The 18,356-nt window shown below is 34.9% G+C and overlaps 1 long non-coding RNA gene across 1 annotated transcript; it reads right to left on the bottom strand.

Moving 5' to 3' along the window:
* Positions 1 to 781: 781 nt before the first annotated feature.
* LOC140748892 (uncharacterized) lies at positions 782 to 2,129 on the bottom strand. Its single transcript, XR_012103001.1, has 3 exons — positions 2,028 to 2,129; positions 1,574 to 1,682; positions 782 to 1,161 (listed from the first exon to the last, which is right to left on the bottom strand). It is a non-coding gene; the product is annotated as an uncharacterized LOC140748892 (long non-coding RNA).
* Positions 2,130 to 18,356: the final 16,227 nt, after the last annotated feature.

Raw genomic sequence — 18,356 nt, 5'->3', positions numbered from 1 at the left:
TTAAGGACAATGTGATTTACCTTTTTAAATGATATTGTGCTATGTATTATGGTATGTTGGAAATATGACACCGATCTTACTTGCACGAGTTGTGGACATTTAACATGACAAGCAAACATAACGATTTTTCAACAAAATAATTTCCCTTATCAACAATTTATGTAGGTACTTTCTTTTAATTAATACACCATAGCTAGTTATAAAATTTGAAGGTGGTAGAAACTTTTTTGATTAGACTCCACCGTCACCACCGCCACACCTATTTCTACCTAATAACAGCAGTGTTAGGAGCTACTGTGTCTTCCGTTTTGAAAGATGTGGTAAGGGAAACAGACTTTTGCGAGGCGTTCCAGCTTAGTCCTCAGGGGTAGCGGCGCATCTGTGCCCGACCTCAGGTAGGAATATCTAATCCTATCTGGAGTTGATTACAGATGTCCATGGGCGGCAGTAGCCACTTACCATCAGGTGGAATGCATGCTCGTCTGCTACTCCTATATTATACAAAATACATTAAAGACGTAGAGACGTAAAAGAGTAGTTAATTAAATCTCTACTAAACTTGGGTTAGAGTATCTTTATTTTGTATTGTAATATAAAAACAACAAGGACACACACGGTTCCTCTGTAAGTAAAGTCCTCTATTTAAGTGTGATTTGATTCAGCTAGATCCTAAATTAAGACATAAAAATATAAATTAACAAAAATTATACTTTACAAGTAAAATAATGTTATTATTTGGTTTTTAACATGTATTTGGTGTCATTTCAGTATACATATTTTTTTATATATTTACCCATTTATGTATCATAACATCATTTACATACGATATTAAACCGTACTTACAGAAAACCGGATATACCGTATAAATTAACATAGGTCGTAATATAGTCGTATGGCATATCAATATAACTTGCATAGCCATCCAGCACCTTGTCCATTCGCATTCAATTTAATAATTTTCGTCTATAAAAAACAAGTAATATTTCCGTAAATATACCCATTAATAATTTTACGCGAGTGATTTCTACGGTTCCCAGATCGTTAGGAGCGACAATAAAATAAATTTTCTATCAATATATCTAATCTCGTTGCACCGGTCTTGCTACAGGAGCTGTTCAATCCAGTTTTTCTAGAGTTCAGGAATGCAGTCCATTGCACCTGCTGTGCGACTAGCACTTAAAACTGAGTCTATTGATTAACTCTTAAGTGTACAATGATAACATAATATTTCCAGCTACGGTATTTATGAAGCTGTTAAATTCACAAAGTATCGGTTGAAAGGAAACAACGATCCTAAAGACAATTAAGATTATATTAATGACACCCTGCAATTACTTATCGACTTACTGAATATACATTATGTTTTAAATAGGCATAAATGTCTAGAATGAAAATATAAATATTTAGGCAAAAGTAAATGAGGGGAAATTGAAAATTATACATCTTTAGTCTCAAAGTGAAAATTACTTTCAAGCCGAGAAAACGAAACAAGTAAACAAATATACTCTTCAATTTATTATATCAGTAAGGAAGTAAGCAAGTATGTAAGGATATTCAATGAGAGTATACTCACCTTATCCGCGGGGTACTTGAAAAGATTATGCAGATGCTACATTACGAGCGTCTCAAGTGATCCGGTAACGTTGAGCGGAATATAATGCGCTCACAACAACGATTTTTACCTGTAATGGAAGTAAATCGGGCACTCCACTTCGATTTTTAAGTGGTCATTGCAAGCCACGGCCTCACCTTCACTCACTTTAAATATGTGAGAAAACCTACTAGATTTAAAAATATATTACTATATATAGTAAGGAAAGTGTTATGTATGACCGCAAACTCCAAAATGACGGCAAATTGAAAAGTACTTTGCTGCTATAAGCCGTACCAAACTACCAAAGGACTCTTTTCTATGTTAGAACACGTTAACATAATAGTATTTTATATAAGTAGCCAAAAATCATTGGGCTATTCATATACAAGTCAGAAATATAAGCTGAAACTACTTCGCCATAATTTAGACTCGCCTTTTGTAATTTTGCGTAATTATATGAAATACCATAGTAGGGCCATAGAAATATATTAATACGAACGGGTTGAGCTACGCTTTGTATCAAATCAGCTATGCTGTGAATGAATACGAATGAATGAATGATGGATTGATTAAGCCAATCAATCGAATGGCATTGAACGTCGATATTGTGACATTAGCGCGACTCTGAGGCTCGCTTGTAATAAAATCCAATATTCAGCCATAATGGCCACTTTAGATACAGTGTCAGGATTTTGTTACCAGATTCCATTAATCGAATGAAATATGTTAAGGTCCACTCGAATTCAATTTTATAGGATTATAAACCACGTTTCGCACGATATAGATTACTTTTATGAATACGTAGCAAGCTACTGTCCTTAATTTTCTACGTGTAACTACAATAGATACCTACTTTGCGATTAATTCATAGACTATATTATTATTATTTAAAACTTTCGGTGTGATGCTCATAATATGTTACTTACCTTCTTTTCGGCGAAAATCTTCGTAATTTAATGTTTAAACAATTGTTAACTATAAGGATGCAAGCTTGACTGCAGTTATTTATGTACACAGATTATTTAAAACTAACTTGATTTATAATAAATAAATAATCCACCTTCACTATTTAACGATAAACACCAATATATCATAATCTGTTCAGTAAATATTAATAGAATTGCGTCCAGACAAATAAACTGATAAACATTCACATGGGAAATATGACTGCAAGTTTGTACAATGGTATTACGGCGAATGTGTTTGGTTGCAAAGGCGAAGTTTAACCCCTCAGTCCAATAAAATGGTATTCTATGAACTTTGTCCTCACGGCGCCCGTCTCGATCATGTTTTGTGATTTTCCTGAATACGTATTACAGCTTTTTAAAACATTTTTGTCAAATTTCATCACGCACGTATTCACATACTATGCTACGAATTATATTTATTATATATCTATATCCCACAGCTGGGAACGGATCTCTCGTCATAAAAGGATTAGGTACTCTTTGGTTTATTATTATATTAATTTTATATTTAAACTTAACGGGTAGAGCGCCGTGAGTTTGTCGAGAGGATATTCACTAAGATTCACTGTAACCACTCGCTTTTATTTCGTTTTTCCTAATCTGTGATCGTCTTCAGGAATTACCACACTATAACTTATTTTATACAAATTTTGTTTCAATTTTTTATATAAATTTTACGCATTCCTTTTATCTATTCCAGTCATATTAACATCACAAATTTATGGTAACACTGTAACAGTATTGTTTTGCTTTAAAAATTGCCGAACATATTGGCTACAAGCAATGAACTTTTTGCTACACTTTCCAGTTAGTTTCCCCGCAAACTTGTTAACACGGCTAACGTCAATATCGTAAAACAAAACTTGGCGAATATTGCCAAACTCCCCCTGAATACAGATCGCGTCACGCGAACCTTCCTCAGTTTGCAAAGCGGTTCTCGATGCCGTTAAAGTGCATATAAAACTTACATGTGTTCATACCATTGATTTCAATCTATTATTATTCCACTGGTCTAAGTACCGCGCTGGCTAAATGTGAATTGGTAGACTTCACACATCTTTGAGATTTTCTTAGAACTCTTATACGTGTACTTAAAGATGATTTCTTTCCTGTTATAGGAAGTAACAATTAGTTTCTAATATAGTACAATTGAAAAACCAGAGGTGCGTTTGGGCTTCGAACCTGGGATCCCTGAGGCGGGTAGGCTGAGAAGCCGAGTTTCAGCCACAAGACTGTCACTGCTTTTGATCATTAGTCTCAATAGTCAATATTAACTTTTTATTTCTACTCACACGACATAATACTTAAGATAGATAAAAAGTAGCCAAAATAAAATATTTTTCTGAATAACCCATTTTTCATACAAGTCGCTTCAGGCGGCCCGAACTTCAAAATACGCATTTTGCTTGAGAAAGTATCAAACAGCGCCATCTCAGATAGGCAACTGACTTACGAGTATATATAGGAACAAGGTCGGCCTATTTGTTTACTCCGAGGGTTTTAAGGTTAACTTATGTGATAACTTAAGGGACAAATTCGAGTTATGATACGGCTATCCCCATAAAATGTTTTCCTTATTTATTTACTAAGTTTCCTTCGTATCATAGAAATAGCTACGAAAATGCAGTCCTGCTAATATTATGTAAACTGCCGCTCATGGGCATCAAATGAGCATCGTATGGTTTACAGATTTAAAACATTAAATATTAAGTGTAAAAACGGCAGCCTTACTCTAAAATTGACAATGATGTCCGAGTAAATGAAACATAAAGAGCACTACCGCCAAATCATAATCCTAATCCTAATCCTGAAAGCGTATCCTGAATTTTAAATTTTAAATTTTACTCATGTATTACAATCCTAGCCATTATCATTAAATAATCAATTTTAAGATGAAAGGTATCTATATAGAATGTAGATACGTATCCAATTAAAATTATATCTAGACCGTGTTTGTGGCTGTAGATATTAATTAATTAATTCCATAGCAGGCTTGGGATCTAAATATAAAGATTTCCAAATGTAAATTATAGATAATAATGCACACAAATTATTTTAATTCACTATTAATTAGACAAAACGAGCGGTTCGACTTATACAAACACAGTGAGTTAATAATTATTGGATTTATTATAAATAAATTACCACTTCACTGGGTTTATTAGTTGTTGCACAATAAATTTAATAATTATGCTTCAATTCAAACATTTAGAGTATTTTATTTGCCTGCAGGCCCGCAATTTGCAACGTGAAAATAGAGTTTAGTAAATAACACCCCCACAGCTTAGATGAGTAAAATTCATAGATTGATCAATCTTAAGAAAGTATAACCAGTTTTGAGAGTTGAAATTGTTGCGTAAATAAAGTTTTGCCACGTCTCCGTGCTAAAATGTCCTTAATTTTTTTAATACTTGCTGATTACGTAAATTACGTAGTATAAGTCATTTATGCGTAAATATCCCCTAAAAATGTTTTTTTTGTCAAGAATTAAAAAAATAATATTAATAAAATCTTCCATTTGTGGCATTTGTGTCATTTTTGTGTAAAAGTAACTTATACCATGTTAAATGCCAGGGTATACCTGTAGACAGATTATTGTTAAAGTAGAATAAGTTTTATTTCAACCAGTATTATTTTTATTTGTTTATCTATTGAGAGTTTTATTGTTATCAACAAAAATCCTTCTATTTTCTAAACGATTTTTTTCCAGTTTCGACCATTAGGTGCAATCTAGTAAAGAGAACCATCACAATATAGTCCGTATTCTTATTGTCTATCCAGTTTACAGAGCAATTCCCAGCCACAGCAGATAACAAGCGGTTAGCCATTGTCTCTCCCATTCCAGCGGCGAATCTCTGACAGTATTGTGGAATGTCTTATAACCTTCCTCATTTTGAACAAGTTTTACCCAAGGCTCCGCTTGTGCTTTTTTATAATATTGGAATAGCAGCCGAGCATACAGTCCACCTGATGGTAAGTGGCTACTGCCGCACATGGACATCTGTAATCAACCCCAGATAGGATCATATATTCCTACCTGAGTTCGGCCACAGATGCGCCGCTACCCCTGAGGACTAAGCTGGAACGCCTCGGAAAAGTCTGTCTCCCTTACCACACCCTTCAAACCAGAACACAGCAGCGCCTAACACTGCTGTTATTAGGTAGAAATCGGTGTGGCGGTGGTACCGCCGGAGTCGAACCACAAAGGGTTCTACCACCTTAGAAAAACTTTTGTGTCCAAAGTTCCTGGTTATTTACCTGTTCCATGACAGATCTGACAGGGACTCTACACGTTTTCAGTATCCTTAGTATCAGTTTTTACGTTTTTAGAAAAATGACTGCTTTTGTTTTTGTTAGCGTATTTCCCATATATTTCCAATCAGTTCTGATGCAATCCGCTAGGGGCGCTGATTGGAAATGTATGGGCAATAACATTCATCTAAAACAACTCTATTAAATTAGTCCGCATAACACAGACGAAAATTAAAGCAGATATTTTTTATTTTTTGCTATGGTAAAATATTAAAACTAAGGTAAGTTAATATCGTAGCTATTTTTAAATTAGGTACAGACGGACACAATAATTTGGTTTAGTTATATACACGACGAAAACTTGCAGAGTTCACATGCTTAGGGCCATCTTAGTGATGTATGTTATAGTAGTTGTAACAATAACTTACTTAACTTGCACAGTTTCAACTTTTTATTTATGTTACAGCTCGTAACAATGCATATTCTAAGCTAGCGTCATTGTAGCTTAACAATATTTTAGTAAAGTTGACTGGTTGGTAATACAGTACCTACTTAACTATCTTGTCACACTTTGTTAACCCAATTCACACGTACCACACAACACTACTAGAGTAAGATCCCAGAGCCCCCAGACCTTCCTTATTTTTGAAGTAACGAATTTTAGGGTATAGACACTCCTATATGTGTTTAAGAGTGTGCGTACTCGGTAGTTTGGCTAGGCGGCCCGTTCACAGCTAGCAGGTAGAAAAGGTAGACAAAAACATAACTTACTTTTCTTAAATTCGAAGCACGGATTTTTATGTATGTCACATAGAATATTATTCAAAATAAATATTTCATATTGACAGACCGTTCCTGTGGGCGGTAATTCCTCCCAGACGCTTTAAACCTCATAAAAAAATAATTAAACTTTTGTTATATTCGAAGTCTTCAACTTTATATATGATGCTTGGGGGACTATTTTAATACCTTTTGTGGACAGCCAGACCAATCCGAAGGGCCAAACATTCTCCCAGACACAATTAATTTTTTTATTGAACCCCAGAAACAATGTTTTTTTTTCCTACACAGGGTTTGTTTTCAACAATAAATTATTTAGTTAAATGTCGATTTATTATTATCATTATATTAATACAAAAATATAGAAATTTAGTAAAAATATGATCTTCCATTACTATTTAATTAAGTCTTAATCTTCATTGTTTGCTTCATATGAGTTTCGACTTTCATACTCGAACCAATCCTGGATTTCAATATTCAAGTCAAAATCATCGTTAATATCGTTATTTGAATCTTCTGAAAATACAAATAAATTAATGAAGATATGAATGGTTGTGCATATAAAAAAATGAAAGATCTTAGACTATACAGAAACGAAATATCGTCAAGCATCTTCTTATAACTGTATTGTAGTTACTACTAAAAAAATATGTTTGGGATAGAGGGATTTACCTCTCATGGGCTGTTCTGCCAGTGGTTATCTTGCAGATGCGATATGGTCTGTACCGGCTACTGAAGTTTTGAAAATTTGTGGCCCGTGTGACTATTTTCATATAAAGCACACAGCACTCGTTGTGGCGTGAAACAATTGCGGTACGTGTGAATAATCACTTAATAAAGTACCTAATATAGCGTTAAAAGCCGATATTCATACCACTAGTTCGCTCAAATGTAAGGCTGTTAAATACATAAAATGTGTATTCCACATACAATAAGCGCACTACAAGTTATAAAGCCAATTATGAGTATTCAAATTTATTCAACAATTAGCCTAGTAGCTGCAGTGCAACTGACATTCGCTATCAGAAAATAAACACAATTAGACTTTAAATTCGCATTTCAATTTTCAGTTTACCTACAAAATGCAGGTGCAGGTAATTGCGTTGGAGTTGTAGTAGACGTCAGATTTCCACCTAGGAATTAGGTTGAGACTAATCCTCTTATTTCTGTATAGAAGCAGTTTGAGAACAGTTCATATATGTAACGAAATAGGCCACGAATAGACTATAGATATCTACAATAAATATAGATAGAAACTTGTTCGCACCTTTCTCTTAGTAACGGCGAGAGTCAGTTTGACATACTTATTATTTTAGATTAGTAGGATCAAATGAATCATTATATAACAACTAAGTAGTTAAAATAATAAATAGAATAATACAATACGATGTCTGTTAGCAATAAGTGCAAAAATAAATTTGGAAATATCTCAATAGGATTCTACAAATCGGTAGGATTTCACCAATCTGCAAAATGCCTTTGGTCTTTCTTCGATATTACTGATTATTTGTTCGAAGTTGTTTTTGAATTTTTGTCAAATAAAAAACATTTTAGAGAAAATATAGGTACGTATATATAACTAATACTACGTAATTTACGAAATAAATAAATAAGTATTTCAAACATTTTAGGGACATTTTAGCACGAAGACGTGGCAATAGTTTATTTACGCAAAAAATTAAATTCTCAAAACTGGTTACACGTTCTTGTTAGGAGTGATTTCTATTTATGTATTTTACTCATCTAAGAGGGAACCCTAAAAATCGGAAGTCAGGATTAGCGCTCATACATACAATAGCAGTGATATAATTGTCATTCCAGAGGCGTCTGTTTGAGCAGTATGATAACAGATGGCAACGCATTTAGGTAATTCACGTTTAGCTTGTCAAGGTCTCGTACACATGGATTCAACCCTGGAGCGTGACCCAAATACCAATACCATGTTTTTGATGTTCACGGACCATAATAATCAGTCTTAGAGATCTTTCCATAAATATCTGACAAAATATCAAATCTCATATAATAATTGCAAAGACTACGTTTTTAATGAACATTGTTTAAAATTGAAATATGTGAGTAGCCTTACCTAATATTTTTTTAAACATAATACAGATAATCCACTTTACTGTGAGATGTAGTAATAAAAACTTTGTAAAGCGATCCAAAAATTACGTTACGTTAAATGTACGGTATATTTAAAAAAAGCTTAACCGAAACTTAGTACTTACAAAGGTTATTAAAAACTTCTGCATTTTAGCATTACCTACATACTACGTTAACTTTTAGGACATAGGACTGTGCAGACACATTTTTATAGTGGGTATAACATATGTCAAGGTTTCACATGGAATAATAAAAATAGACTCCTAATCCTAATAATAATTTAAACATAAAATATTATAATATTATTTTAACTTATTTACACAAATCCTTCTGCGTGTATATATAATTTCATGTGTGTCATTTCGTGTGGATATAATTTCATATGAAAATAAACCTGGACACCCACGGATAAGAAGTCCGGGGGAAGCTAGTATAGATAGTAATTTGTGATATCTGTAAATCTGTGAATTCGCAACGGCATGCGAGTAAACTGCACGCTGATAAGCTCAAACTGAATGCTGATTGGCTTGGATTGCACGCTGATCTACTCAGAATACACGCTTATTGATTTGGACAAGCGCGTCACTTAGTAAATACTAAAACAATAATTAAATTTTAAGATAGAACCTGGTGCAATTGCTGATTGGCTTGGATTGCACCCTGATCCACTCAGCATACACGATAATTGACTCGGACAAGCGATATAATATGAGCGTACTATATATTATGAGCGTGCTATATACTCGAAGATACTTAAAAACCATAATTAAATTTTAAGATGCTAAAATTCAGCTCTGGTGACACCGCCACCTCACCTATTTCTGCAGTGTTAAACGATGCTATGTTCTGCTCTGAGGGTCGTAAAAGTTGGCCTCACATAGAATGTTCTAAGTTATTTCTCAGGGGTGGCACCGCATCCAGGGCTTATTTGGAGTTGATTATAGATTTCTATAGGTTTCGGGCTCTTACGATAATGTGAACCGCAAACTAATTTGAAACTACATGTTCCCAAAAAAACGTATAATAGGTTTAATTGTAGGCGTAACTTAAAAATCAATTCGACAATTGTTAGGTCAAAAAGTGTTCTATTGGGAGTCTATTTTATTACTTTGTCAAGTATTCATAAGTACTTATGAGCTGTTCAAACGCGAGTCAGTGAACCAAAAGTCAATACAAGTGGCAGTGTTCACGCATGATTACACTCCACGTCAATCCTCTAGATACCTCAATCTGATATTCTATTGAATTCAATACTTTTGTATGTATTGTATATCGATTTGCTATTCGCGAAATATAATAGTACCTATTTCAGATAATAAGAGTTTGATTTGATATGATACGTACGCATCTAAATATTAAAAACATAATCTGTCAATCGTATTTATTTAAAAGATATCAATTAATTTAGAAAAAAAATATAGGTGGTATTCGAACCTTGGGAACCTAGGATGAACGGCTGAATTTCCAACCACTAGGTCATTGACGAAATCCATTGTTAAGTGAAGTATTCGGACTTAATCCTCAGGGTTATCAAAACTACTAATTATGATCTATAATCGCCATTAGGTAGACCTTCTTTTTGTCCCTGTAGTTCCGGGACTAGAATAGGGCTACGGTATCCCCTGCTTGTCGTAAGAGGCGACTAAAAGGGGGCTTCCGGGGTTGCGGGCGGCAAGAGTGGGAGCTCGAACCGCCCGGCCAGCGGCCCCGGGAAGGACGACGGTATGTGTGGTCGCATACCGTCGTACACACCAGATGGTGTGGCGAGCGTCAAGCTCACCTGGGCGGAGCCCCACGGGGCAACGCGCTAAGAGGACTCCGGTTGCGTTCCTTTGGAGATCCCGGAGCCCTCTACGCAGCGCAGAGGACGGCCACCGGGGGAGTTTTAGTGCGGTAAAAATCCCACATAACCTGGCGTCGCTCCCACGTTGTCGGGTACCTTTTGAAGGTTTCCCCCTCGATAACAAAAAAAAAAAAAAAGGTAGACCTTCTTTTAAGAACTTATGACATACATCTATACATCCATATACGACGACCCCCGTGGTGGAACCCTCATCTTATGTCTGCCACCCTGTGGGTTACGGGTTCGTACCCCGGCCTTACAAATCATTATTCCTCTACATGTCTTTGTATATGTCCATGATACCTGTCTGACTTACATACCTCAAGGGTAGCAATGCATCTGCGATCGGCTTCAGATATAACGTCTGAATGTCTGAACGTCTGAACGTCTTATATGAAGTTGGTCAAAGTTACCCATGGATGGAAGTGACCACTTATCAACTGGATTGCTAGCTTGTGTGCTTTTGCTACTCATATCTTATAAATAAAATTAAATAACACTTGGACTACATACTCGAGTACATTAATTTTATAATGACATTCCCACCTGAACCACAAACCAATGTTTGTAAAAGTATTTCACAGATATACGAGCAATTTTCAAAGAGACTGATAAACCTACTGAAATTGAATTATATTCGACATAAATTGAGAATATTTAAGTTTCAACCGTTGCTATGCGAATTATATTTAATATATTTGATGAAAATGTTAATTAATATATTATTCAACGAACGTTGTTAATTTATTAGGTCCAATTCTCGAATTTAATTTAACTGGTGTTGAAATAAAGGAAGTAATCCTCCAAACAATAGAGGATTATTTTGCTTAAATACCTCGAGACCTATTCTGAGCTTCATTAACAAGCTACTATCCCAAAGTTCAAATTCAAATTCATTCAAGCGTCGGTGATAGGGTAAAGTGTCTAATTAAGGGACAGTAGAAATAATTAAGTATTTTACAAAATAAATGACATAACGCCTCTTGGACACTATTAAATTTATATATGTTTTTTTTATATATTATAGGAGTAGCAGACGAGCATGCAGTCCACCTGATGGTAAGTCGCTACTACCGCCCATGGACATCTGAAATCAACTCCAGATAGGATTAGATATTCCTACCTGAGGTAGGCCACAGTTGCGCTGCTACCCCTGAGGACTAAGCTGGAACGCCTCGGAAAAGTCTGTCTCCCTTACCACACCCTTCAAACCGGAACACAGCAGCGCCTAACACTGCTGTTATTAGGTAGAAATAGGTGTGGCGGTGGTGCCGCCGGAGTCGAACCACAAAGGGTTCTACCACCTACAGAATGCATAAATGCATGAAGATGAGGATTGAAAAATGTATCTTAAGATACATAGATCTTATTTTATGGCTCCGTAACCAAAAGGTAAAAACGGAATCTTATTAGTATACTCCGATGTGTTTACGTCTGTCTTAGGGCTCTATGACTTAATAGTATGAATAAGAGTCTAACACTTAATTTTTTACACAGCTTATATTACTATGGCCGCTATTAAATGAACACTAAAATAAATATAGGTGATTCCCCACTCTCCATATATACCGGTATTATCGGTGCTGTGGTTACAAGTACTAAAAAAATTGCTGGTGCGTAATTTTCCATGACTGATTAAAACTCACACTTGACTATTTATTATTATTTCTTCAGTATACCATAAGTGCAAAGAAAATTTTGGAAGTATTTTTATGTAAGGTCTTCGTTTGTAATTTTTAATACGCGGTGATGGCCAGATTTCTTAATTAAGAAAAATGTACATCGCTTTCGTTTAGGTCGTTTAATGGGATCACTACCCTACACTGAGCACGTGAATAATGTTTATAAAGCTTACAACCTACAATACGTTAAACGCGTAGGTGTCGCTTTAATCGCATGACAGCATTTGTCGACGATGTAGTGTTGTACACTTGTCCCATAAATCATAATAAATATTGTAAAGGATTATTTAAACAACGTTAATGCAAGCAGCCCACGGCCTACCACGTAGTTCTCGTTTTGAAATCAAGTTAATGTTGACCCGTTCTATAAATTAGGTTTGTTTATTAATGCAACCGTGATTCATATTTTATACTCTTTATATGGACTTGTGAAGCTATTTTTAACGGAGTTTATAAACAAAACAAAGTTTCGAATTTAAAGTGTGGTTAATTAAATCTTTTTGTGTATTGCCTCGAAGATATATCATGGTTATAGAAAGGAATTGAGTAGGTACCGTTCTTCAACAACGATATGTTTGTTCGTAGTCAAACCGGGACTGACCCATTATTGGGCACGGGTCTTCATTCAGAGTAGCAGTTGTTTAGTTCATAGACTAAGTACGGACTAACTCACTGACTAAGTACGAATTGATAGACTTCACAGCTTTGTGCACTTTTAGGCGTGTAGTTTTCCTAACGAAGTTTTCCTTCGCCATTAGGTATAACAAGTGATAATTCATTCCCAACAGGCGCATAGCCTTGAAAAATCAAAAGTGCGTGCTTAGTAGGTCTTTAAACCTTCAACCTGAAGCTATCACTGCCTTACAGAAGAAGAAACGTCGTTATCTTATCACATTATTGCTACATTCCCACGGAATGGATATAAATGTAGTTATTATGTAACGTGATCTAGTTCGTATCGGGACAGTAGCGGTAGATTTTATATCCATAATTCACGTTCACCTGGGAATATAAAATTATGTCAAACTAGTCCATTTCTACGACTTCTATTGAATCTGATGGAAACTCATTTGATATATATTTAACTCTTTTTGCTCTACAAGGACTTAAATTATTTCATTTCTTACTTCTTCTTCTTTCTTTTATCTATTGATCTGAGATTACACTACTTAGATCATTAGTTACCGAAATTTAAAATACAAGGATTTAAGTAATAGTAAGTTCTTATTTTTCATAAAGTTATACATTCCTATCTTATAAACATGGAATTTTAAATACAGGTACAAAGTAACAATAAACAACAAGTATTTTGTAAAATTGATCTCTTTGCGTAGTTAGCGATATCGAACAAACAACCCTTGTACTCTTCGTAGTAAAACATAATTACTTATTCCATTTTATACAGCCGGGTAAGAAGGTATGCCTATAAACTATGAACAAGCCATTAGACTTCTATTTTATAGGTAAGCGGCTTTGCGCTGTTCGCCCGATGTCCAATAAAACAAATGACCGACTGATCTGAAATAAAATACGGACCTAATGGCTTTTAAATGAATCAGGGCTAGATTTTGGATTTTTGCCAAAACTCACATTTTTTGTTGTTATACGTCGTTCTAACCTGCCGTGTCGCATAACAATGTAGGTACGTACCCAACTTATCATGGGCTTACATATAGCTTTGTTAAGGGGCGGGTACCAAAAGCAGGGACGTAGTCGACATCGGGAAATCTTTGAAAATTTTCTTACTCAGTGCTAATTGATACTATAATCTCTGGAATAAATAGTCTGTGAAATTTTTCCGGCGAATAAAGGTTGTCCTGTTTGAATTTTTTTCCTCACCTACGCTAAGAGAATGCCTTAATTTTTACAATTTTTACCGTTCTAAAAATATATAGAAATGTTGTAAAATATGCATATTTAAACATTCACGAACATAAATAAATAATTGTACCTACCACACTTAATATCACAACGAATAGATTCGCTATGTGTTAAGTAATGAAGATTTATATTAAAAACAATACATTGACTACATTCTGTATTGAAAGGGTAGGTATATAACTCCTAGATACTTACTTAAACAAATAGATCTCGAGGACCTTTTAGTCCCAACAGCTCTTGACGAGATTTCGATATGGCCCTAAAGCTCGCTGTCCATTGGCTACTATTAATGGAACAACTGGTAGCTTTAAAAAGTGGTTAACATGAGTTGGAAACAAACTAACAAAAGTTATTCGGCAATTATTTAGTAGCTTATGCATCTATACAGACACGAAGCCAATCGACTGTTGAAAGATTTTTAGAATAATTTTAGACATATGCCGTTCTTCGCTCGCTAAATCAATCAGTTGGAAGCCCGAGCAGCAGCGACATAAGCAACAAGCTTAGTAGCTTAAGCAGCAAGATGATAGACTACGCAACTATTGCTCAGAATTAAGTTATGACCGTTACTTTTTCTCAGGCTTGCTAGCTTTTTTCCCGTTTATAGGTAAGCACATCATTAAGTCCATCTTCGTACCATTTTCTAGGTATAATAAGAATAAATAAATAGGTTTGGTTAGGTTGGCATAGATTTCTTACTGCAGTTTAAAGATGACGGCAATATAGGTACCTACTCTACCACACTTCTCAAAAGAGGATCCGTGGAATGGCTATGTTCTGTTTCCGCTTACATTTCACTTTAGTAGTTAAACCTATGTGAATTTATCACACCAGTTGTTACTAGATTTATCTAAATTTATGTAACAAAACATTATAAATAATTCATATAATAGCCCTAAATACATACAATAGTGTCAAATGGTATAATTTAGATGCCTCCTACGCGTCTATCTGCTACGAACTGAACAACAAAATATAGCCATATTCATAGGATTGTTAATGTTCTACATTAACAACATTACCATAACAGAGTTAACTTAAATAAAAAGTTGATAAGTCTTTCATTAACTTCAAAATGACTTTCTTAACCCCTTAGCTGATTTGCCATACTAAGATATTATTTTTTAAATGCTTGCTTACCTGTGAATAAAACCAAAGAATCAGTTGAACCAGTTTCCAAGGAACCCTAACTAAAAGATAACCGATTTGGGAATGGTATAGATTATTTGATAGCCAAAAATATTGAAACAATAGAGATATTCAAAAATCCGGAGCTCGGGTGAGACCCATGGAAAAGGTGATATAGATACCTTATGTCAGTATCATAGGTTTTTAAATATCAATCAAACACTAATAACAATGTACCTATTTACTTCAGAATCTCTATTATTTGGAAGACCTTTAAATATATGCTATAAATAAGAATCCCTTCTAAATAAGAGAAAATAGAAAAATCTTCTTAGAAAATAGAGAATTCAAACGTTCATCTTAAATAAACGAACCATCACTAACTTTCAATAAAAGGTGCGATCCTTTCAATAACGGTAATTCCTATGAACGGCACGTGGTTAATTAATGGCAGATTTAATTATCGTGACTGCAGCAGACCGCGGTGTCCGGGCGGGGAGCGATTGGACCATAAATCAAGGGAGCACTGTGTGCTGCAGCGTTCGGAATAGCACGGGAACCTTGTGGGAAAAGGCTATCGTTTTATATTTATTTTTTTCTTGTTAAGGTTAACTGATAAAGGTATAGTCCGCGCCAAACTGCTACTTTGTTGATTAGTTGACTGAATATTACTTTTGAGAACATAATGCCCATTATGTTCTCAAAAGTGTACGGGGATCAAAAGTGTAATGAGTACATAAAGGGGTACGGATCATAGAGAGTGAGGATTGGTGCCCTATCTGAGTTTTACCACACATGCGTTGGTACCGTGAGGACTAAGTTGGACCGCCTTGGGTAAAGTTATCTACCCTTCAAAACTCCACAACACAGTAGTGCTTAACATTGATGTCATACATTAAGGCAGAAATAGGTGCAGCAGTCAAGACGAACCACTCAGGGTCGTACCACCCACAACGTTTGTTTTTTGCCACATAGCTCCTTATCCACAGGGCATTCAGTTGTGCAATCGATTGTGACCGCTCGTGTTACTCGTGATCAACCTATTTTTAACGGAATGCATTCAGAACAAAGGGTTCGGTCCACTATTGCATTTATTTGACATCGAAATCGGAATTAAAATTTCATACCCCCAAAATATGACGCTCTATTGTTCAATACTAGCAGCCTTCAGTATATTTCAGCCAAATATTTTTTATCGCTTATTTATCGGAATTGTTGTGAATGATGTGAATATAAATTTTAGTTAACAAAGACATGTTTTTTGATAGAAAAAATGAAAAAAGCCTGTTCTATTTAAATTTCCTATGAATAAAATCAATGTGTTGTTTCCAAAAAATCGTCAATAGGTATATATTGATAGTATTCAATAGTGAGTGACTTTTTTAAACATAAATATATTGTTACTTTGCATATTAGGTAAATGTGAATTTATCTAACTCTTCAAGGCATGATCAGATGTCGCTATTTCAAACTCTATTAAAATAGTTCAACTGACAATTGTTAAGTTATTTATTACATTACGGTTACAAAAGGTAAACATTAATAAACCAGGTGGCACACGGCCATAAAAATTCGTGGTCGTACAAGGAATCTAGATAGAACTTAGAAGTGTGTGCACCTGAGCTGTTTCTAGGCTACCAGTTTTATGTCGTCAGGCCAGTTGCTATCGTCACGTACATCGCGGCTCTGGTAACAGCCACTCTGTAACCGTTACTCGAAATGTGGCCTCTGTAACCTTAATTATACTGTGGAAGTTCCTTTCTATTCCTACAAACCTTATAGACACCATGATAGAGACCTACTTTCGTGCCCGCTTTCGTCGCCAATACAGTTTTCATTGCTTTGTTGATCTACTATCGCGTTCAACTAGAGGCTGGTGCATTTAAGTACGGATTTTAAATTACAAATTATCGTTTCTGTTTTAAATAAGAGCATTCGGAAATATTAATAAACTCAAACAAGACAATCTTACAACTCAAACAAGAACTCAAACTTTTGAAGTTTGTAAGGACCTAAGTGATTCGCCTGCAGAAGTGCGTGAAGCATATTAGTACTACACCTGTCTCGTTAGAGCAGTATAGAGTTGCTACGTTTTGTTTGAAGGGTGTGCTAAGTTAAAAAAACCGTTCAAAACAAACCATTCATACTTTGAAATTAAAAATAAGTATTTTTGAAGACGTCATTTATGCGTCTTTCATACAATTAACACTAATAAAAGGCGAGGAATTTTATTTTTAAAGCCAATTTCTAAAGAGCGCCAATTGAGAAGTATTGTAATTGCTTAATCCATCTGTTGTATTATTGTCTCCGTCTGTTTCTAGTGGCTCTATCTGTTGGTACTTTAGCACAACTTCTGGGCTTCAGCGCCATCTCTCGACAACTATATTAACCAGTTGAGTTAAGCGGTCCCTGAAAGTTGTATCAATTCTTACAAAGTGTAATAGATGGAGCATGTTTAGTTGTTTTGATACGTCATTATAGTTGATATCAAATAAAAAATATTTAAGGATGTAAAATATCTAATACGATTCTATCCATTTCGTATATAGAATAGTAAGCAATTCGGTTGCCTGGAGAGACCGCGTATGTGATCGGCGTCCACTACCCTTTCTATCTATTCTACTAAGGATGTTGGACATTACTGGAAGAATTTTCATCGAAATGAAGCACCACTATACCAGAATTGGTTTTAACTTCATAAAGAACTACCCAGTCATCGGGTTACGACCCTAATTTACATTACATCCTTTTCTGTATAGTTTAGGACTTGTAGATAGGTACTCTTTTACTTTATTCGAATTATTTCGTTGGGGGCTCATTATAATGTAATGTAGATGATATGTAAATGTGTTCTTACTTATCTGCCGAACATTAATTCATACGGTGATAATACCTTTGTGTTAGATGTTTGTCTCAACGGTGTTTTTATAGTTAACCTTAACTTTAGTATGACCTTCAGCTCGACCAAGTACGTACGTGACAGTTAATAAATTAATTTTCGTATTTAAATTACAAAACTTTAAGGGCAAGCTAAGATTAATAAATATTACATTATGTTTAGACTTTTATAAATTGTAACGCATTTTTCTTGCTCTTCTAACGAAATATATTATGAAATCAAGCGT

This window comes from Epargyreus clarus, unplaced genomic scaffold, assembly GCF_041222505.1.
Source record: "Epargyreus clarus isolate Ecla_fem2 unplaced genomic scaffold, WU_Ecla_fem_2.2 ptg000003l, whole genome shotgun sequence".
NCBI classification, from domain to species: Eukaryota; Metazoa; Arthropoda; class Insecta; order Lepidoptera; family Hesperiidae; genus Epargyreus; species Epargyreus clarus.
This window is presented reverse-complemented; position numbering and strand designations above follow the sequence as displayed.